This window comes from Peromyscus eremicus, chromosome 14 (genome assembly GCF_949786415.1).
Source record: "Peromyscus eremicus chromosome 14, PerEre_H2_v1, whole genome shotgun sequence".
NCBI classification, from domain to species: domain Eukaryota; kingdom Metazoa; phylum Chordata; class Mammalia; order Rodentia; family Cricetidae; genus Peromyscus; species Peromyscus eremicus.
Genome location: NC_081430.1, coordinates 57644259 through 57666476, shown reverse-complemented (window position 1 = coordinate 57666476; position 22218 = coordinate 57644259). Strand labels below are relative to the sequence as shown.

Below are 22218 nucleotides of genomic sequence, written 5' to 3'. Positions count from 1 at the left end.
TATTACATCTCTAGGGGTCTTTGATGGAATTGAAGACTAGAGAGTTACAGTTGCAGTTTTTCTTAGTTTTACTTGAGAAAGTAACTTAGCTGTAAAACTTTGGATTCTGTAAGATATGACAGATAACGCATAATTCTCTTTGAATATGCTAAGTACAAATGGACAGAGTATTGTAAATGGAATTCCCGAATAGATCACTTTTTTGTTGTCTGTACTTTTACTATGTTAGAGTAAAAACCTTTGCTTTTATGACAACAAAAATGGGAAACGTTGTAGAGTATTCTTTTGTTTAAGGTGTGTTACTTTTGTTTAGGTTGCGTTTGTTGACCTCTGTGAAGCTGTGTTCTTGTGCCTGTCTAAAACACCTGATGGTCTAATAAACAACTGAACGGCCAATAGCAAGGCAGAAGAAAGCATAGGCAGAATTGGGGGTGGGGGCAGAGGGAAATAACAGAAGGAGAAGTCTGGGAGAGGCAGAAAGGAGGAGCCAGAGGAGGAAGAGGACATCAGGGGCCAGCCACCCAGCTGCATATCAAGACATGAAGTAAGAGTAAGATTTACAGAAGCAAGAGAACATGAGAAGCCCAGAGGCAAAAGGTAGATGGGATAATTTCAAGTTAAGGAAATCCGGCAAGAAATAAGCCAAGCTAAGGCCTGATATTTATAATTTGGAATAAGCCTCCATGTTTGCTTTATTTGGTAACTGGATGGGTGGGCCCCAGAAAAGACAAAAGCAAAAAAACAACACTTGACTAAGAGAGGAGTGTCTCATAAAGGCCACCCATAGCAAAACAAAAATCTTGACTCCACTTACATCAGTTCCCTTGATCCTCACACATGAGGCCTGGGCAACCGTGGACCTCCCAGCCAGGATACAAGGTGGCAACCATCATCCATCCAGGGATTACACAGCAGAGAAGATAATAAAAAGATTGAGAGTTTTCAAACGACTGCTACATTTCTCCTTTCTAACTATTTGCTATTTAGGATTCACATTGTTATGATAGTGTTAAGGTCTTGATCCTCACTGGGCCTTAATCCATTAATTATACTTCCTATGTGAACTTGGATGGAGTTTATATACATCTTTAAGCCAGTTCACTCTTAATAGATTTCGAGAGTATCTACGAGCAGTAGTAGTAGCATTTGTAGTAAAACATTTATCTACTCATGGATCAATGCCACCATATTTATTTACATTTGTATTTGTGTGTGAATATTTACAGCATGTCATTGATCCACTAAGAAAATTCACGAAAGTGCATGCGTCTAATGAACAGTATGTGCTCCACAAGCCTAATGGTTTTACCAGGCTAACAGGAGCAAATGAGATGTGTTAGGATGAGAAAGAACCTCAGACACCCATAATTGTAGTCATCGTCCATGACTTATAGCGCCGCAGGGTAATTGTCATCATTGGTCCGTGATAGCCTACCTCTTCTCTAGTAATATGTGCGTGTTTGTTATTTAACGCAGTAATTCATTAACAATAAAAGTGCCTCTGATTTCATTTTGTTTTTTGTTTTTGTTTTTGTTTTTTTCAGAATACCTAACCTCTGCTCTAAACTATAATAACACAGAGCAAAACAAGACAATAATTTTGAATATTACTCACACAGGATTTGGACTTCACGTAAGCACTGAGAATAAGTGTAGAGATTATGGGTGTGGCCCAGTGTTTAAGGCAGACTGAAGCCATTCCTTCAGTGGGACGAGCACTGTGGATGATGAAAATTTCATACTTTAACTATGTAAGTATGTAAATCGTTTTCTGTAGATGTTTGTGAATCTGTGGTAATAGCTATTTATTTTCACTTAAAAAATTTAAGTCTTTGGGTTTGGTTCATTTTAATGTGTAGTGATTTTGGCAACATTTTAATAATAAAGAGTTAAGAATTTAATAATGTCACCCTTTCCTCCCTGAAGTGTTAAAGCAAAGACCCACGATAAGCCATGAAGCCAGCAGCCATGAGAAGAGATTGAAGGATATAGAACTCAGAGATAAACACCTATTCCATGATAAACTGAGCATTCCAGGTATTGTGTGCCTAACTGAGTCCAGTGTGTCTACCAGTACAAAGAGAGAAATATTGAATGAATGGAGAGACGGGGAGGCACAGTCTAGAGTCAGATTTTTGTAGCCAAGTCCAGCTCAACAAACACTGAATGGGGACTAACCTCGTGTTTGCTGTAGACGAAGCTCACTGTCAAAGCCAAAGAGTCACTTACAGTGCGAGATGTATTAACTTTCCTACAAGTGAATACCAGATAAAACCATAAGAACCAAAACTGGTCCATGTGTCTGTCTAGCTACACATTCCCTACTCAACAGGAAGTGCTAAATCTTCTGAGTGAACCTAGGTAGAAGGCAAGGAGATCCTGACTCAGTCTCTGCAGCTGTCTGTCAAATGTAAATATGCAAAGAGCCATCTGGATGCACATGGGATTCTTTATTCCAGAAACTTCAAGGAGACAGCACAGAAGTGGTAGAATACTAGAGTGTGTCTTAATAAATAAATACAACCACCTTGTAAAAACATGAGTGGTTCAGTTGAATTGGTGTTCTAAAGAGTCTGGGACTGGAGGAACCATCCACCTCTTTGGCAACAGCAGGTCCTCACTAGCCTCCACTTTGGCTTCAAACCTTGAGATAACAATACCCTGTTTCTGCATTTATTATAGTGCCAATGCAGCTGGGATTCAACAGAAAAAGTACAATAAAAAAGACACATGTTATTATATATATATGATAGATGATGGATAGAGACAGAGGTAGATAGATAGAGAGATAGAGAGATAGAGAGATAGACAGAGATACATATATACATACATAGGTTAACGATGGATTTGTAGTTTGAAGATGGATAGACAGACAGACAGATCCATAGACAGAGAGATAAACAGATACAGATAAATACAAGGAATCAAATATGTTATTAAATATGCTTTAGAGCAGTTCTTAAGAATGCTTTAGATCAATTCTTTGATTCAGTGTGTCATCAGATTTATTTTAAAATTAATGATATTAAGAAACTGTGTCCATGATATTTGGTATCTGTCTTCAACTGGATGTGTCCTTCTTGAGCAGTGCGTAATTCATTAAAGAATAAGGAGAGGCAGTCAGAGTAACACAGGAAAATGAACTGTACTTACTTGGTCACTGTGCTCCCAAGACCCTAGGCTCGCCGTAGACATCGTGATCCACGTGGAAGGGCAACTCAGGAATATCCAGAGAGATGAAAAGAGGAACGGATTATAAACAAAATCACAAAACCATGTTCTATACAATGACCCTTGTGTGGTTTCTTTTTTATTTCACTCATCTACGAATATAAAAGGTTGCTACATTCTTCTTGAGAAAGTACACAGGAGACCCGGTTCTAACCTTAACAAGAATTTTGACCACCATTTTATCTTTTTATTTTTAGTTTTGTTTATTTAAGAGTTCTTTTTTCACATACCAACCACAGTTCCCTCTCCCACCCCCACCCCCCTCACCCCCCTCCTCCCGCTGCTCCCACCCACCCTCCATCTTTCCTCCACCCAGCCTCCTATCCAGTCCTCAGGGAGGGTAAGGCCTCCCACGGGGAGTCAAGGAAGCCCGCCATATCAAGGTGAGGCAGGACCAAGCCCCTCTCTGCTGCATCAAGGCTGAGCAAGGCATCCCTCCACGGGGAATGGGCTCCAAAAAGCCAGTTCGTGCACGAAGGATAAATCCTGGTGCCACTGCCAGTGGCCCCATAAATTGTCCAAGTCACACAACTGTCACCCACATTCAGAGGGCCTAGTTCGGTCCCATGCAGGTTCCCCAGTTGTCAGTCCAGAGTCAGTGAGCTCCCATTAGCTCAGGTCTCTGTGGGATTCCCCATCATGATCTTGTCCCCTTTGCTCATATAATCTCTCCTCCTTTGCTTCAACTGGACTCCGGGAGCTCCACAAAGTGCTTAGCTGTGGATCTCTGCATCTGCTTCCGTTAGTACTGGATGAAGGTTCTATGATGACAATTAGGGTAGTCATCAATCTGATTAGAGGGGAAGGCCAGTTGAGGCACCCCCTCCACTACGCCTTGGAGTATTAGCTGGGCTCATCCTTGTGGATTCCTGGGAATTTCCCTTCTACGAGGTTTCTTCCTTACCCCATCATGGCTCCCTCCATCAAGACATCTCTTTCATTTCTCTCCATCTCTGTCCCTCCCCCAAATCCACCATCTACTTCCCTCAGGTTCTCCTTCCACCTCCCCTTATCTCCACCCCTTCTCCCAGGTTGGCAGTTCACTCAGGAGTTCTTATTTACTTCCCCTTCCCAGGAGGATACATGTACATCTGTCACTCTTAAGGTCCTCCTTGATACCTACTATCTCTGGGGCTGTGCATTGTAGCCTGGTTATCCTTTGCTTTACTTGACTATCATTTCAAATGGCACAGAGCATCCTTAGCCAAGGGATTATACCTCTGGAAATTCACTACTAGTGGGTTCCTCAACTTTGATATATATATATATATATATATATATATATATATATATATATATATACTGTTACAATATTACTACATGGTACTATTTGAGAATCCGTTCCCCTCTCCTGTGTTTTAGTTGACTCTAATTATATGAATGTAATGAAAACTCTTGAACAAAAATACTATGATAATACACTATCACGTACTACACCTGACATCTATCACAGTTCCACACTACATGTGTTCTGGTGTGAAGCTCAGACTCCCAGACCTGTAGTCATGCTCCACGGATCAATCATCATGAGTGATCAAACCATCATTGATCCAACACCGCCTTTTCCTTTCTCTCACAATTTCTATATTTTTATCACCTAACTATTCGTGTCACTTGGAGTAGTCATATAACAAGTCACAAAATCCGGATGTTTTGAAATTATGCAACAGATTTTGTGCCACCCTGATTCTGTCTTTCTACTTAATTTTGGAAATCCCCAACCCTGCGCTCATGGTCAGGTTTAATTGAGCACACAGTCTCAGTTGGCCTAACAGGAGCCTATGCATGCCTTTACCAAGACAACCTAAATGTGTGATCAAGGCCACCCAAAGCGAAACAAGGACTTTGACTCCACTTACATCACTTCCCTTGATCCTTACACATGGGGACAGGGCAACCACGGACCTCCCAGCCAGGAAACACGGTGTCAATCATCATCCTTCCAGGAAGTACAAAGGAAGAATGATAATAAAAAGATTGATATTTATCAAATGATTTCTACATTTCTCCTTTCTAACTATCTGTTATTTAGGATTCACATTGTTATGATAGTGTCTTAAGAAATCAAGTAAGATTTAAAAGTCAAGGTCTTGACCCTCACTGGGGCTTAATCCATTAAGTATACTTCACATGTGAACTTGGATTAAGTTTATATACATCTTTATGCTAAGACCTGTTAGCAGACTTCCAGAGTTTCCACATGTAGTAGTACCATTTGTGGTAAAACATTTGTTTACTAGCTGATCTATGCCTCAAAAATTTATTTCCATTTATATTTGTGTGAATATTTATAAAATGTTTCACTGATCCACTAACACTCCAGAAAGTGCTTGATTAGAATGTCAGGATGGGCTCCACAGGCCTAACGTCTATTCGCCGGTTAACAGGGGCACATAGGATATATGATGATGAGAACCTCAGACACCCAGAATTGTAGTCATCGTCCGTGACTTATACTGCCACCCCAGACTTGGTCATCATCGGTCCATATTAGCCTTCCTCTTCCCTAGTAATGTATGTATGCGTGTAATTTAACACATGAATTCTTCGTTAATAATAAATGTGCCTCTCGTGTTATTTTGTTCTTCGGGATAACCAAATACCTTGGTCAGATACATTCTATACTCTATCACAACATAGGGCATATAACAATATGAGCAATACAATATAATAATTTTGAATATTACTCACATAGCTTTGGGTCTCCAGGTAAACACCGAGAGGACGTGTAGAGATTTGGGGTGTGGCCCAGTGTTTAAAGCAGACTGAAGCTATTCCTTGTGAGGGATGAGCACTGGGGATGATGAAAATTTCATGACTTAACTAACGCAAGCTTTGTGAAACTATTTCTGTAAACCGTGGTGACTCTGTGGTAATCGCTATGCATTTTCACTTAATAAAATTTAAGTCTGTCATCAACTGGATGTGCCATTCTTGAGTAATTTGTCATTCATTTAAGAATAAGGAGAAGCAGTCAGAGTAACACAAGAACATGAACTGTACTTACCCGGTCACTGGGCTCCAACGACCCTAGGCTAGCCGTGGACATCGTGATCCAGACGGAAGGGCAACACGGCATGGGGATAGCCGGAGAGATGAAAGGAAGAATGGATTATGAACACATTCAAGTTCTATGCAATGTTTCCTTGTCAAAGAACATACAATTGTGATACATTCTTCACTAGAAAATACACAGGAGAGCGGGTTCTAACCCTAACAAGAATTTTGACCACCATTTTTAAACAGTACACAGCATCCTGAGCCAAGGGATTATACCTCTGGAACTTCAATACTAGTGGGTCTCTGTACTTTGCTATATGTGTATTTGGTATTGTACTATCATAGTATATCGATACACATTTAAACCTATTTTTGTTACACTGTATGCGTGTTTCTACTCTTGTTTAAACCATTTTTTGTATATTGATAAAAATTTAAGGTTGTTTTGATTAAAACATATTGTATGTATGTTTCTATTTATGTTTGAGGTATTGCGCTTACGCAGTTCGGTCGGAAATGTAGGGTGCAGTTCTAGTTTTGGAAATTGATTACTATAAACTATATGGGAAAATCAGGAAACAAAGGATAGCGGTTAGTCACTTGTAACAATCAAATTTGTGGATATGTTCGGTTTGCTTTCCGGATCATATAGAGATATATTTTAGATGAAAAGAGAGTCTTCAAACTTTTCAAAGACTTACAGAATACGGCATTACAAATGTTTTGTTATCCTCAAGTTTTTCATGACCATGAGACACATCTACTCCTGGCAGCACCCATTTGCTTCAGAGGTGAGGGGCACTGAACGAACCCCTTATGGGGTTTACTTTCGTTGTGGCCAGATTTCTTTGTGGCCACTAGACAAAGAAACTGCTCTTGTCTTTGGCTGCTGACATTGTGCTGTGCAGGTTTGTCACGCAGGACACGCAGGAAAAAGGTTGTTGAACTGTGCCAGTACAAGGCAGGGCAGGCATTCAAAATACCTGCTTCACAAAAGAGACTGCCACACAGTCTATAGGACACAGAGCAGAGTGACTGACTAAGTGTCTCAAATCAAGGCAAGACAGGCCTTCAAATTTCTTGCTTCACAGCAAAGTCTGCCAGATACTATGGGCCTGTACGCTGAAGACGGATGGCCCAAGATCGTAGAGAAGCTTTGGGTGACTGTCCAGGCAGTCAGATGTCTCTGTCATGGCTAGAGTTTTTGGAAGTTGTGTGCGATGCATATTTTGTTTACTCAAATATATTACATCTCTAGGGGTCTTTGATGGAATTGAAGACTAGAGAGTTACAGTTGCAGTTTTTCTTAGTTTTACTTGAGAAAGTAACTTAGCTGTAAAACTTTGGATTCTGTAAGATATGACAGATAACGCATAATTCTCTTTGAATATGCTAAGTACAAATGGACAGAGTATTGTAAATGGAATTCCAGAATAGATCACTTTTTTGTTGTCTGTACTTTTACTATGTTAGAGTAAAAACCTTTGCTTTTATGACAACAAAAATGGGAAACGTTGTAGAGTATTCTTTTGTTTAAGGTGTGTTACTTTTGTTTAGGTTGCGTTTGTTGACCTCTGTGAAGCTGTGTTCTTGTGCCTGTCTAAAACACCTGATGGTCTAATAAACAACTGAACGGCCAATAGCAAGGCAGAAGAAAGCATAGGCAGAATTGGGGGTGGGGGCAGAGGGAAATAACAGAAGGAGAAGTCTGGGAGAGGCAGAAAGGAGGAGCCAGAGGAGGAAGAGGACATCAGGGGCCAGCCACCCAGCTGCATATCAAGACATGAAGTAAGAGTAAGATTTACAGAAGCAAGAGAACATGAGAAGCCCAGAGGCAAAAGGTAGATGGGATAATTTCAAGTTAAGGAAATCCGGCAAGAAATAAGCCAAGCTAAGGCCTGATATTTATAATTTGGAATAAGCCTCCATGTTTGCTTTATTTGGTAACTGGATGGGTGGGCCCCAGAAAAGACAAAAGCAAAAAAACAACACTTGACTAAGAGAGGAGTGTCTCATAAAGGCCACCCATAGCAAAACAAAAATCTTGACTCCACTTACATCAGTTCCCTTGATCCTCACACATGAGGCCTGGGCAACCGTGGACCTCCCAGCCAGGATACAAGGTGGCAACCATCATCCATCCAGGGATTACACAGCAGAGAAGATAATAAAAAGATTGAGAGTTTTCAAACGACTGCTACATTTCTCCTTTCTAACTATTTGCTATTTAGGATTCACATTGTTATGATAGTGTTAAGGTCTTGATCCTCACTGGGCCTTAATCCATTAATTATACTTCCTATGTGAACTTGGATGGAGTTTATATACATCTTTAAGCCAGTTCACTCTTAATAGATTTCGAGAGTATCTACGAGCAGTAGTAGTAGCATTTGTAGTAAAACATTTATCTACTCATGGATCAATGCCACCATATTTATTTACATTTGTATTTGTGTGTGAATATTTACAGCATGTCATTGATCCACTAAGAAAATTCACGAAAGTGCATGCGTCTAATGAACAGTATGTGCTCCACAAGCCTAATGGTTTTACCAGGCTAACAGGAGCAAATGAGATGTGTTAGGATGAGAAAGAACCTCAGACACCCATAATTGTAGTCATCGTCCATGACTTATAGCGCCGCAGGGTAATTGTCATCATTGGTCCGTGATAGCCTACCTCTTCTCTAGTAATATGTGCGTGTTTGTTATTTAACGCAGTAATTCATTAACAATAAAAGTGCCTCTGATTTCATTTTGTTTTTTGTTTTTGTTTTTGTTTTTTTCAGAATACCTAACCTCTGCTCTAAACTATAATAACACAGAGCAAAACAAGACAATAATTTTGAATATTACTCACACAGGATTTGGACTTCACGTAAGCACTGAGAATAAGTGTAGAGATTATGGGTGTGGCCCAGTGTTTAAGGCAGACTGAAGCCATTCCTTCAGTGGGACGAGCACTGTGGATGATGAAAATTTCATACTTTAACTATGTAAGTATGTAAATCGTTTTCTGTAGATGTTTGTGAATCTGTGGTAATAGCTATTTATTTTCACTTAAAAAATTTAAGTCTTTGGGTTTGGTTCATTTTAATGTGTAGTGATTTTGGCAACATTTTAATAATAAAGAGTTAAGAATTTAATAATGTCACCCTTTCCTCCCTGAAGTGTTAAAGCAAAGACCCACGATAAGCCATGAAGCCAGCAGCCATGAGAAGAGATTGAAGGATATAGAACTCAGAGATAAACACCTATTCCATGATAAACTGAGCATTCCAGGTATTGTGTGCCTAACTGAGTCCAGTGTGTCTACCAGTACAAAGAGAGAAATATTGAATGAATGGAGAGACGGGGAGGCACAGTCTAGAGTCAGATTTTTGTAGCCAAGTCCAGCTCAACAAACACTGAATGGGGACTAACCTCGTGTTTGCTGTAGACGAAGCTCACTGTCAAAGCCAAAGAGTCACTTACAGTGCGAGATGTATTAACTTTCCTACAAGTGAATACCAGATAAAACCATAAGAACCAAAACTGGTCCATGTGTCTGTCTAGCTACACATTCCCTACTCAACAGGAAGTGCTAAATCTTCTGAGTGAACCTAGGTAGAAGGCAAGGAGATCCTGACTCAGTCTCTGCAGCTGTCTGTCAAATGTAAATATGCAAAGAGCCATCTGGATGCACATGGGATTCTTTATTCCAGAAACTTCAAGGAGACAGCACAGAAGTGGTAGAATACTAGAGTGTGTCTTAATAAATAAATACAACCACCTTGTAAAAACATGAGTGGTTCAGTTGAATTGGTGTTCTAAAGAGTCTGGGACTGGAGGAACCATCCACCTCTTTGGCAACAGCAGGTCCTCACTAGCCTCCACTTTGGCTTCAAACCTTGAGATAACAATACCCTGTTTCTGCATTTATTATAGTGCCAATGCAGCTGGGATTCAACAGAAAAAGTACAATAAAAAAGACACATGTTATTATATATATATGATAGATGATGGATAGAGACAGAGGTAGATAGATAGAGAGATAGAGAGATAGAGAGATAGACAGAGATACATATATACATACATAGGTTAACGATGGATTTGTAGTTTGAAGATGGATAGACAGACAGACAGATCCATAGACAGAGAGATAAACAGATACAGATAAATACAAGGAATCAAATATGTTATTAAATATGCTTTAGAGCAGTTCTTAAGAATGCTTTAGATCAATTCTTTGATTCAGTGTGTCATCAGATTTATTTTAAAATTAATGATATTAAGAAACTGTGTCCATGATATTTGGTATCTGTCTTCAACTGGATGTGTCCTTCTTGAGCAGTGCGTAATTCATTAAAGAATAAGGAGAGGCAGTCAGAGTAACACAGGAAAATGAACTGTACTTACTTGGTCACTGTGCTCCCAAGACCCTAGGCTCGCCGTAGACATCGTGATCCACGTGGAAGGGCAACTCAGGAATATCCAGAGAGATGAAAAGAGGAACGGATTATAAACAAAATCACAAAACCATGTTCTATACAATGACCCTTGTGTGGTTTCTTTTTTATTTCACTCATCTACGAATATAAAAGGTTGCTACATTCTTCTTGAGAAAGTACACAGGAGACCCGGTTCTAACCTTAACAAGAATTTTGACCACCATTTTATCTTTTTATTTTTAGTTTTGTTTATTTAAGAGTTCTTTTTTCACATACCAACCACAGTTCCCTCTCCCACCCCCACCCCCCTCACCCCCCTCCTCCCGCTGCTCCCACCCACCCTCCATCTTTCCTCCACCCAGCCTCCTATCCAGTCCTCAGGGAGGGTAAGGCCTCCCACGGGGAGTCAAGGAAGCCCGCCATATCAAGGTGAGGCAGGACCAAGCCCCTCTCTGCTGCATCAAGGCTGAGCAAGGCATCCCTCCACGGGGAATGGGCTCCAAAAAGCCAGTTCGTGCACGAAGGATAAATCCTGGTGCCACTGCCAGTGGCCCCATAAATTGTCCAAGTCACACAACTGTCACCCACATTCAGAGGGCCTAGTTCGGTCCCATGCAGGTTCCCCAGTTGTCAGTCCAGAGTCAGTGAGCTCCCATTAGCTCAGGTCTCTGTGGGATTCCCCATCATGATCTTGTCCCCTTTGCTCATATAATCTCTCCTCCTTTGCTTCAACTGGACTCCGGGAGCTCCACAAAGTGCTTAGCTGTGGATCTCTGCATCTGCTTCCGTTAGTACTGGATGAAGGTTCTATGATGACAATTAGGGTAGTCATCAATCTGATTAGAGGGGAAGGCCAGTTGAGGCACCCCCTCCACTACGCCTTGGAGTATTAGCTGGGCTCATCCTTGTGGATTCCTGGGAATTTCCCTTCTACGAGGTTTCTTCCTTACCCCATCATGGCTCCCTCCATCAAGACATCTCTTTCATTTCTCTCCATCTCTGTCCCTCCCCCAAATCCACCATCTACTTCCCTCAGGTTCTCCTTCCACCTCCCCTTATCTCCACCCCTTCTCCCAGGTTGGCAGTTCACTCAGGAGTTCTTATTTACTTCCCCTTCCCAGGAGGATACATGTACATCTGTCACTCTTAAGGTCCTCCTTGATACCTACTATCTCTGGGGCTGTGCATTGTAGCCTGGTTATCCTTTGCTTTACTTGACTATCATTTCAAATGGCACAGAGCATCCTTAGCCAAGGGATTATACCTCTGGAAATTCACTACTAGTGGGTTCCTCAACTTTGATATATATATATATATATATATATATATATATATATATATATATATATACTGTTACAATATTACTACATGGTACTATTTGAGAATCCGTTCCCCTCTCCTGTGTTTTAGTTGACTCTAATTATATGAATGTAATGAAAACTCTTGAACAAAAATACTATGATAATACACTATCACGTACTACACCTGACATCTATCACAGTTCCACACTACATGTGTTCTGGTGTGAAGCTCAGACTCCCAGACCTGTAGTCATGCTCCACGGATCAATCATCATGAGTGATCAAACCATCATTGATCCAACACCGCCTTTTCCTTTCTCTCACAATTTCTATATTTTTATCACCTAACTATTCGTGTCACTTGGAGTAGTCATATAACAAGTCACAAAATCCGGATGTTTTGAAATTATGCAACAGATTTTGTGCCACCCTGATTCTGTCTTTCTACTTAATTTTGGAAATCCCCAACCCTGCGCTCATGGTCAGGTTTAATTGAGCACACAGTCTCAGTTGGCCTAACAGGAGCCTATGCATGCCTTTACCAAGACAACCTAAATGTGTGATCAAGGCCACCCAAAGCGAAACAAGGACTTTGACTCCACTTACATCACTTCCCTTGATCCTTACACATGGGGACAGGGCAACCACGGACCTCCCAGCCAGGAAACACGGTGTCAATCATCATCCTTCCAGGAAGTACAAAGGAAGAATGATAATAAAAAGATTGATATTTATCAAATGATTTCTACATTTCTCCTTTCTAACTATCTGTTATTTAGGATTCACATTGTTATGATAGTGTCTTAAGAAATCAAGTAAGATTTAAAAGTCAAGGTCTTGACCCTCACTGGGGCTTAATCCATTAAGTATACTTCACATGTGAACTTGGATTAAGTTTATATACATCTTTATGCTAAGACCTGTTAGCAGACTTCCAGAGTTTCCACATGTAGTAGTACCATTTGTGGTAAAACATTTGTTTACTAGCTGATCTATGCCTCAAAAATTTATTTCCATTTATATTTGTGTGAATATTTATAAAATGTTTCACTGATCCACTAACACTCCAGAAAGTGCTTGATTAGAATGTCAGGATGGGCTCCACAGGCCTAACGTCTATTCGCCGGTTAACAGGGGCACATAGGATATATGATGATGAGAACCTCAGACACCCAGAATTGTAGTCATCGTCCGTGACTTATACTGCCACCCCAGACTTGGTCATCATCGGTCCATATTAGCCTTCCTCTTCCCTAGTAATGTATGTATGCGTGTAATTTAACACATGAATTCTTCGTTAATAATAAATGTGCCTCTCGTGTTATTTTGTTCTTCGGGATAACCAAATACCTTGGTCAGATACATTCTATACTCTATCACAACATAGGGCATATAACAATATGAGCAATACAATATAATAATTTTGAATATTACTCACATAGCTTTGGGTCTCCAGGTAAACACCGAGAGGACGTGTAGAGATTTGGGGTGTGGCCCAGTGTTTAAAGCAGACTGAAGCTATTCCTTGTGAGGGATGAGCACTGGGGATGATGAAAATTTCATGACTTAACTAACGCAAGCTTTGTGAAACTATTTCTGTAAACCGTGGTGACTCTGTGGTAATCGCTATGCATTTTCACTTAATAAAATTTAAGTCTGTCATCAACTGGATGTGCCATTCTTGAGTAATTTGTCATTCATTTAAGAATAAGGAGAAGCAGTCAGAGTAACACAAGAACATGAACTGTACTTACCCGGTCACTGGGCTCCAACGACCCTAGGCTAGCCGTGGACATTGATCCAGACGGAAGGGCAACACGGCATGGGGATAGCCGGAGAGATGAAAGGAAGAATGGATTATGAACACATTCAAGTTCTATGCAATGTTTCCTTGTCAAAGAACATACAATTGTGATACATTCTTCACTAGAAAATACACAGGAGAGCGGGTTCTAACCCTAACAAGAATTTTGACCACCATTTTTAAACAGTACACAGCATCCTGAGCCAAGGGATTATACCTCTGGAACTTCAATACTAGTGGGTCTCTGTACTTTGCTATATGTGTATTTGGTATTGTACTATCATAGTATATCGATACACATTTAAACCTATTTTTGTTACACTGTATGCGTGTTTCTACTCTTGTTTAAACCATTTTTTGTATATTGATAAAAATTTAAGGTTGTTTTGATTAAAACATATTGTATGTATGTTTCTATTTATGTTTGAGGTATTGCGCTTACGCAGTTCGGTCGGAAATGTAGGGTGCAGTTCTAGTTTTGGAAATTGATTACTATAAACTATATGGGAAAATCAGGAAACAAAGGATAGCGGTTAGTCACTTGTAACAATCAAATTTGTGGATATGTTCGGTTTGCTTTCCGGATCATATAGAGATATATTTTAGATGAAAAGAGAGTCTTCAAACTTTTCAAAGACTTACAGAATACGGCATTACAAATGTTTTGTTATCCTCAAGTTTTTCATGACCATGAGACACATCTACTCCTGGCAGCACCCATTTGCTTCAGAGGTGAGGGGCACTGAACGAACCCCTTATGGGGTTTACTTTCGTTGTGGCCAGATTTCTTTGTGGCCACTAGACAAAGAAACTGCTCTTGTCTTTGGCTGCTGACATTGTGCTGTGCAGGTTTGTCACGCAGGACACGCAGGAAAAAGGTTGTTGAACTGTGCCAGTACAAGGCAGGGCAGGCATTCAAAATACCTGCTTCACAAAAGAGACTGCCACACAGTCTATAGGACACAGAGCAGAGTGACTGACTAAGTGTCTCAAATCAAGGCAAGACAGGCCTTCAAATTTCTTGCTTCACAGCAAAGTCTGCCAGATACTATGGGCCTGTACGCTGAAGACGGATGGCCCAAGATCGTAGAGAAGCTTTGGGTGACTGTCCAGGCAGTCAGATGTCTCTGTCATGGCTAGAGTTTTTGGAAGTTGTGTGCGATGCATATTTTGTTTACTCAAATATATTACATCTCTAGGGGTCTTTGATGGAATTGAAGACTAGAGAGTTACAGTTGCAGTTTTTCTTAGTTTTACTTGAGAAAGTAACTTAGCTGTAAAACTTTGGATTCTGTAAGATATGACAGATAACGCATAATTCTCTTTGAATATGCTAAGTACAAATGGACAGAGTATTGTAAATGGAATTCCCGAATAGATCACTTTTTTGTTGTCTGTACTTTTACTATGTTAGAGTAAAAACCTTTGCTTTTATGACAACAAAAATGGGAAACGTTGTAGAGTATTCTTTTGTTTAAGGTGTGTTACTTTTGTTTAGGTTGCGTTTGTTGACCTCTGTGAAGCTGTGTTCTTGTGCCTGTCTAAAACACCTGATGGTCTAATAAACAACTGAACGGCCAATAGCAAGGCAGAAGAAAGCATAGGCAGAATTGGGGGTGGGGGCAGAGGGAAATAACAGAAGGAGAAGTCTGGGAGAGGCAGAAAGGAGGAGCCAGAGGAGGAAGAGGACATCAGGGGCCAGCCACCCAGCTGCATATCAAGACATGAAGTAAGAGTAAGATTTACAGAAGCAAGAGAACATGAGAAGCCCAGAGGCAAAAGGTAGATGGGATAATTTCAAGTTAAGGAAATCCGGCAAGAAATAAGCCAAGCTAAGGCCTGATATTTATAATTTGGAATAAGCCTCCATGTTTGCTTTATTTGGTAACTGGATGGGTGGGCCCCAGAAAAGACAAAAGCAAAAAAACAACACTTGACTAAGAGAGGAGTGTCTCATAAAGGCCACCCATAGCAAAACAAAAATCTTGACTCCACTTACATCAGTTCCCTTGATCCTCACACATGAGGCCTGGGCAACCGTGGACCTCCCAGCCAGGATACAAGGTGGCAACCATCATCCATCCAGGGATTACACAGCAGAGAAGATAATAAAAAGATTGAGAGTTTTCAAACGACTGCTACATTTCTCCTTTCTAACTATTTGCTATTTAGGATTCACATTGTTATGATAGTGTTAAGGTCTTGATCCTCACTGGGCCTTAATCCATTAATTATACTTCCTATGTGAACTTGGATGGAGTTTATATACATCTTTAAGCCAGTTCACTCTTAATAGATTTCGAGAGTATCTACGAGCAGTAGTAGTAGCATTTGTAGTAAAACATTTATCTACTCATGGATCAATGCCACCATATTTATTTACATTTGTATTTGTGTGTGAATATTTACAGCATGTCATTGATCCACTAAGAAAATTCACGAAAGTGCATGCGTCTAATGAACAGTATGTGCTCCACAAGCCTAATGGTTTTACCAGGCTAACAGGAGCAAATGAGATGTGTTAGGATGAGAAAGAACCTCAGACACCCATAATTGTAGTCATCGTCCATGACTTATAGCGCCGCAGGGTAATTGTCATCATTGGTCCGTGATAGCCTACCTCTTCTCTAGTAATATGTGCGTGTTTGTTATTTAACGCAGTAATTCATTAACAATAAAAGTGCCTCTGATTTCATTTTGTTTTTTGTTTTTGTTTTTGTTTTTTTCAGAATACCTAACCTCTGCTCTAAACTATAATAACACAGAGCAAAACAAGACAATAATTTTGAATATTACTCACACAGGATTTGGACTTCACGTAAGCACTGAGAATAAGTGTAGAGATTATGGGTGTGGCCCAGTGTTTAAGGCAGACTGAAGCCATTCCTTCAGTGGGACGAGCACTGTGGATGATGAAAATTTCATACTTTAACTATGTAAGTATGTAAATCGTTTTCTGTAGATGTTTGTGAATCTGTGGTAATAGCTATTTATTTTCACTTAAAAAATTTAAGTCTTTGGGTTTGGTTCATTTTAATGTGTAGTGATTTTGGCAACATTTTAATAATAAAGAGTTAAGAATTTAATAATGTCACCCTTTCCTCCCTGAAGTGTTAAAGCAAAGACCCACGATAAGCCATGAAGCCAGCAGCCATGAGAAGAGATTGAAGGATATAGAACTCAGAGATAAACACCTATTCCATGATAAACTGAGCATTCCAGGTATTGTGTGCCTAACTGAGTCCAGTGTGTCTACCAGTACAAAGAGAGAAATATTGAATGAATGGAGAGACGGGGAGGCACAGTCTAGAGTCAGATTTTTGTAGCCAAGTCCAGCTCAACAAACACTGAATGGGGACTAACCTCGTGTTTGCTGTAGACGAAGCTCACTGTCAAAGCCAAAGAGTCACTTACAGTGCGAGATGTATTAACTTTCCTACAAGTGAATACCAGATAAAACCATAAGAACCAAAACTGGTCCATGTGTCTGTCTAGCTACACATTCCCTACTCAACAGGAAGTGCTAAATCTTCTGAGTGAACCTAGGTAGAAGGCAAGGAGATCCTGACTCAGTCTCTGCAGCTGTCTGTCAAATGTAAATATGCAAAGAGCCATCTGGATGCACATGGGATTCTTTATTCCAGAAACTTCAAGGAGACAGCACAGAAGTGGTAGAATACTAGAGTGTGTCTTAATAAATAAATACAACCACCTTGTAAAAACATGAGTGGTTCAGTTGAATTGGTGTTCTAAAGAGTCTGGGACTGGAGGAACCATCCACCTCTTTGGCAACAGCAGGTCCTCACTAGCCTCCACTTTGGCTTCAAACCTTGAGATAACAATACCCTGTTTCTGCATTTATTATAGTGCCAATGCAGCTGGGATTCAACAGAAAAAGTACAATAAAAAAGACACATGTTATTATATATATATGATAGATGATGGATAGAGACAGAGGTAGATAGATAGAGAGATAGAGAGATAGAGAGATAGACAGAGATACATATATACATACATAGGTTAACGATGGATTTGTAGTTTGAAGATGGATAGACAGACAGACAGATCCATAGACAGAGAGATAAACAGATACAGATAAATACAAGGAATCAAATATGTTATTAAATATGCTTTAGAGCAGTTCTTAAGAATGCTTTAGATCAATTCTTTGATTCAGTGTGTCATCAGATTTATTTTAAAATTAATGATATTAAGAAACTGTGTCCATGATATTTGGTATCTGTCTTCAACTGGATGTGTCCTTCTTGAGCAGTGCGTAATTCATTAAAGAATAAGGAGAGGCAGTCAGAGTAACACAGGAAAATGAACTGTACTTACTTGGTCACTGTGCTCCCAAGACCCTAGGCTCGCCGTAGACATCGTGATCCACGTGGAAGGGCAACTCAGGAATATCCAGAGAGATGAAAAGAGGAACGGATTATAAACAAAATCACAAAACCATGTTCTATACAATGACCCTTGTGTGGTTTCTTTTTTATTTCACTCATCTACGAATATAAAAGGTTGCTACATTCTTCTTGAGAAAGTACACAGGAGACCCGGTTCTAACCTTAACAAGAATTTTGACCACCATTTTATCTTTTTATTTTTAGTTTTGTTTATTTAAGAGTTCTTTTTTCACATACCAACCACAGTTCCCTCTCCCACCCCCACCCCCCTCACCCCCCTCCTCCCGCTGCTCCCACCCACCCTCCATCTTTCCTCCACCCAGCCTCCTATCCAGTCCTCAGGGAGGGTAAGGCCTCCCACGGGGAGTCAAGGAAGCCCGCCATATCAAGGTGAGGCAGGACCAAGCCCCTCTCTGCTGCATCAAGGCTGAGCAAGGCATCCCTCCACGGGGAATGGGCTCCAAAAAGCCAGTTCGTGCACGAAGGATAAATCCTGGTGCCACTGCCAGTGGCCCCATAAATTGTCCAAGTCACACAACTGTCACCCACATTCAGAGGGCCTAGTTCGGTCCCATGCAGGTTCCCCAGTTGTCAGTCCAGAGTCAGTGAGCTCCCATTAGCTCAGGTCTCTGTGGGATTCCCCATCATGATCTTGTCCCCTTTGCTCATATAATCTCTCCTCCTTTGCTTCAACTGGACTCCGGGAGCTCCACAAAGTGCTTAGCTGTGGATCTCTGCATCTGCTTCCGTTAGTACTGGATGAAGGTTCTATGATGACAATTAGGGTAGTCATCAATCTGATTAGAGGGGAAGGCCAGTTGAGGCACCCCCTCCACTGCGCCTTGGAGTATTAGCTGGGCTCATCCTTGTGGATTCCTGGTAATTTCCCTTCTAGGAGGTTTCTTCCTTACCCCATCATGGCTCCCTCCATCAAGACATCTCTTTCATTTCTCTCCATCTCTGTCCCTCCCCCAAATCCACCATCTACTTCCCTCAGGTTCTCCTTCCACCTCCCCTTATCTCCACCCCTTCTCCCAGGTTGGCAGTTCACTCAGGAGTTCTTATTTACTTCCCCTTCCCAGGAGGATACATGTACATCTGTCACTCTTAAGGTCCTCCTTGATACCTACTATCTCTGGGGCTGTGCATTGTAGCCTGGTTATCCTTTGCTTTACTTGACTATCATTTCAAATGGCACAGAGCATCCTTAGCCAAGGGATTATTCCTCTGGAAATTCACTACTAGTGGGTTCCTCAACTTTGATATATATATATATATATATATATATATATATATATATATATATATATATATATATATACTGTTACAATATTACTACATGGTACTATTTGAGAATCCGTTCCCCTCTCCTGTGTTTTAGTTGACTCTAATTATATGAATGTAATGAAAACTCTTGAACAAAAATACTATGATAATACACTATCACGTACTACACCTGACATCTATCACAGTTCCACACTACATGTGTTCTGTTGTGAAGCTCAGACTCCCAGACCTGTAGTCATGCTCCACGGATCAATCATCATGAGTGATCAAACCATCATTGATCCAACACCGCCTTTTCCTTTCTCTCACAATTTCTATATTTTTATCACCTAACTATTCGTGTCACTTGGAGTAGTCATATAACAAGTCACAAAATCCGGATGTTTTGAAATTATGCAACAGATTTTGTGCCACCCTGATTCTGTCTTTCTACTTAATTTTGGAAATCCCCAACCCTGCGCTCATGGTCAGGTTTAATTGAGCACACAGTCTCAGTTGGCCTAACAGGAGCCTATGCATGCCTTTACCAAGACAACCTAAATGTGTGATCAAGGCCACCCAAAGCGAAACAAGGACTTTGACTCCACTTACATCACTTCCCTTGATCCTTACACATGGGGACAGGGCAACCACGGACCTCCCAGCCAGGAAACACGGTGTCAATCATCATCCTTCCAGGAAGTACAAAGGAAGAATGATAATAAAAAGATTGATATTTATCAAATGATTTCTACATTTCTCCTTTCTAACTATCTGTTATTTAGGATTCACATTGTTATGATAGTGTCTTAAGAAATCAAGTAAGATTTAAAAGTCAAGGTCTTGACCCTCACTGGGGCTTAATCCATTAAGTATACTTCACATGTGAACTTGGATTAAGTTTATATACATCTTTATGCTAAGACCTGTTAGCAGACTTCCAGAGTTTCCACATGTAGTAGTACCATTTGTGGTAAAACATTTGTTTACTAGCTGATCTATGCCTCAAAAATTTATTTCCATTTATATTTGTGTGAATATTTATAAAATGTTTCACTGATCCACTAACACTCCAGAAAGTGCTTGATTAGAATGTCAGGATGGGCTCCACAGGCCTAACGTCTATTCGCCGGTTAACAGGGGCACATAGGATATATGATGATGAGAACCTCAGACACCCAGAATTGTAGTCATCGTCCGTGACTTATACTGCCACCCCAGACTTGGTCATCATCGGTCCATATTAGCCTTCCTCTTCCCTAGTAATGTATGTATGCGTGCAATTTAACACATGAATTCTTCGTTAATAATAAATGTGCCTCTCGTGTTATTTTGTTCTTCGGGATAACCAAATACCTTGGTCAGATACATTCTATACTCTATCACAACATAGGGCATATAACAATATGAGCAATACAATATAATAATTTTGAATATTACTCACATAGCTTTGGGTCTCCAGGTAAACACCGAGAGGACGTGTAGAGATTTGGGGTGTGGCCCAGTGTTTAAAGCAGACTGAAGCTATTCCTTGTGAGGGATGAGCACTGGGGATGATGAAAATTTCATGACTTAACTAACGCAAGCTTTGTGAAACTATTTCTGTAAACCGTGGTGACTCTGTGGTAATCGCTATGCATTTTCACTTAATAAAATTTAAGTCTGTCATCAACTGGATGTGCCATTCTTGAGTAATTTGTCATTCATTTAAGAATAAGGAGAAGCAGTCAGAGTAACACAAGAACATGAACTGTACTTACCCGGTCACTGGGCTCCAACGACCCTAGGCTAGCCGTGGACATCGTGATCCAGACGGAAGGGCAACACGGCATGGGGATAGCCGGAGAGATGAAAGGAAGAATGGATTATGAACACATTCAAGTTCTATGCAATGTTTCCTTGTCAAAGAACATACAATTGTGATACATTCTTCACTAGAAAATACACAGGAGAGCGGGTTCTAACCCTAACAAGAATTTTGACCACCATTTTTAAACAGTACACAGCATCCTGAGCCAAGGGATTATACCTCTGGAACTTCAATACTAGTGGGTCTCTGTACTTTGCTATATGTGTATTTGGTATTGTACTATCATAGTATATCGATACACATTTAAACCTATTTTTGTTACACTGTATGCGTGTTTCTACTCTTGTTTAAACCATTTTTTGTATATTGATAAAAATTTAAGGTTGTTTTGATTAAAACATATTGTATGTATGTTTCTATTTATGTTTGAGGTATTGCGCTTACGCAGTTCGGTCGGAAATGTAGGGTGCAGTTCTAGTTTTGGAAATTGATTACTATAAACTATATGGGAAAATCAGGAAACAAAGGATAGCGGTTAGTCACTTGTAACAATCAAATTTGTGGATATGTTCGGTTTGCTTTCCGGATCATATAGAGATATATTTTAGATGAAAAGAGAGTCTTCAAACTTTTCAAAGACTTACAGAATACGGCATTACAAATGTTTTGTTATCCTCAAGTTTTTCATGACCATGAGACACATCTACTCCTGGCAGCACCCATTTGCTTCAGAGGTGAGGGGCACTGAACGAACCCCTTATGGGGTTTACTTTCGTTGTGGCCAGATTTCTTTGTGGCCACTAGACAAAGAAACTGCTCTTGTCTTTGGCTGCTGACATTGTGCTGTGCAGGTTTGTCACGCAGGACACGCAGGAAAAAGGTTGTTGAACTGTGCCAGTACAAGGCAGGGCAGGCATTCAAAATACCTGCTTCACAAAAGAGACTGCCACACAGTCTATAGGACACAG

At 40.4% G+C, this 22218-nt stretch overlaps 3 long non-coding RNA genes and 6 pseudogenes across 3 annotated transcripts; all 9 read right to left on the bottom strand.

Annotated features, from left to right (window-relative positions):
• Positions 1–1347: 1347 nt before the first annotated feature.
• On the bottom strand, positions 1348–1424 carry LOC131924772 (small nucleolar RNA SNORD113/SNORD114 family; annotated as a pseudogene).
• A 2263-nt stretch (positions 1425–3687) lies between these two features.
• LOC131924440 (uncharacterized) lies at positions 3688–6029 on the bottom strand. The gene is made up of 3 exons (XR_009382901.1): positions 5923–6029; positions 5091–5170; positions 3688–3992 (listed from the first exon to the last, which is right to left on the bottom strand). It is a non-coding gene; the product is annotated as an uncharacterized LOC131924440 (long non-coding RNA).
• LOC131924753 (small nucleolar RNA SNORD113/SNORD114 family) lies at positions 5642–5719 on the bottom strand (annotated as a pseudogene).
• A 2793-nt stretch (positions 6030–8822) lies between the features above and the next one.
• LOC131924771 (small nucleolar RNA SNORD113/SNORD114 family) lies at positions 8823–8899 on the bottom strand (annotated as a pseudogene).
• Positions 8900–11162: 2263 nt separating this feature from the next.
• Positions 11163–13506, bottom strand: LOC131924442 (uncharacterized). The gene is made up of 3 exons (XR_009382902.1): positions 13400–13506; positions 12568–12647; positions 11163–11467 (listed from the first exon to the last, which is right to left on the bottom strand). It is a non-coding gene; the product is annotated as an uncharacterized LOC131924442 (long non-coding RNA).
• Positions 13119–13196, bottom strand: LOC131924752 (small nucleolar RNA SNORD113/SNORD114 family; annotated as a pseudogene).
• A 2791-nt stretch (positions 13507–16297) lies between the features above and the next one.
• Positions 16298–16374, bottom strand: LOC131924770 (small nucleolar RNA SNORD113/SNORD114 family; annotated as a pseudogene).
• Positions 16375–18637: 2263 nt separating this feature from the next.
• On the bottom strand, positions 18638–20991 carry LOC131924551 (uncharacterized). The gene is made up of 3 exons (XR_009382937.1): positions 20885–20991; positions 20053–20132; positions 18638–18942 (listed from the first exon to the last, which is right to left on the bottom strand). It is a non-coding gene; the product is annotated as an uncharacterized LOC131924551 (long non-coding RNA).
• LOC131924751 (small nucleolar RNA SNORD113/SNORD114 family) lies at positions 20604–20681 on the bottom strand (annotated as a pseudogene).
• Positions 20992–22218: the final 1227 nt, after the last annotated feature.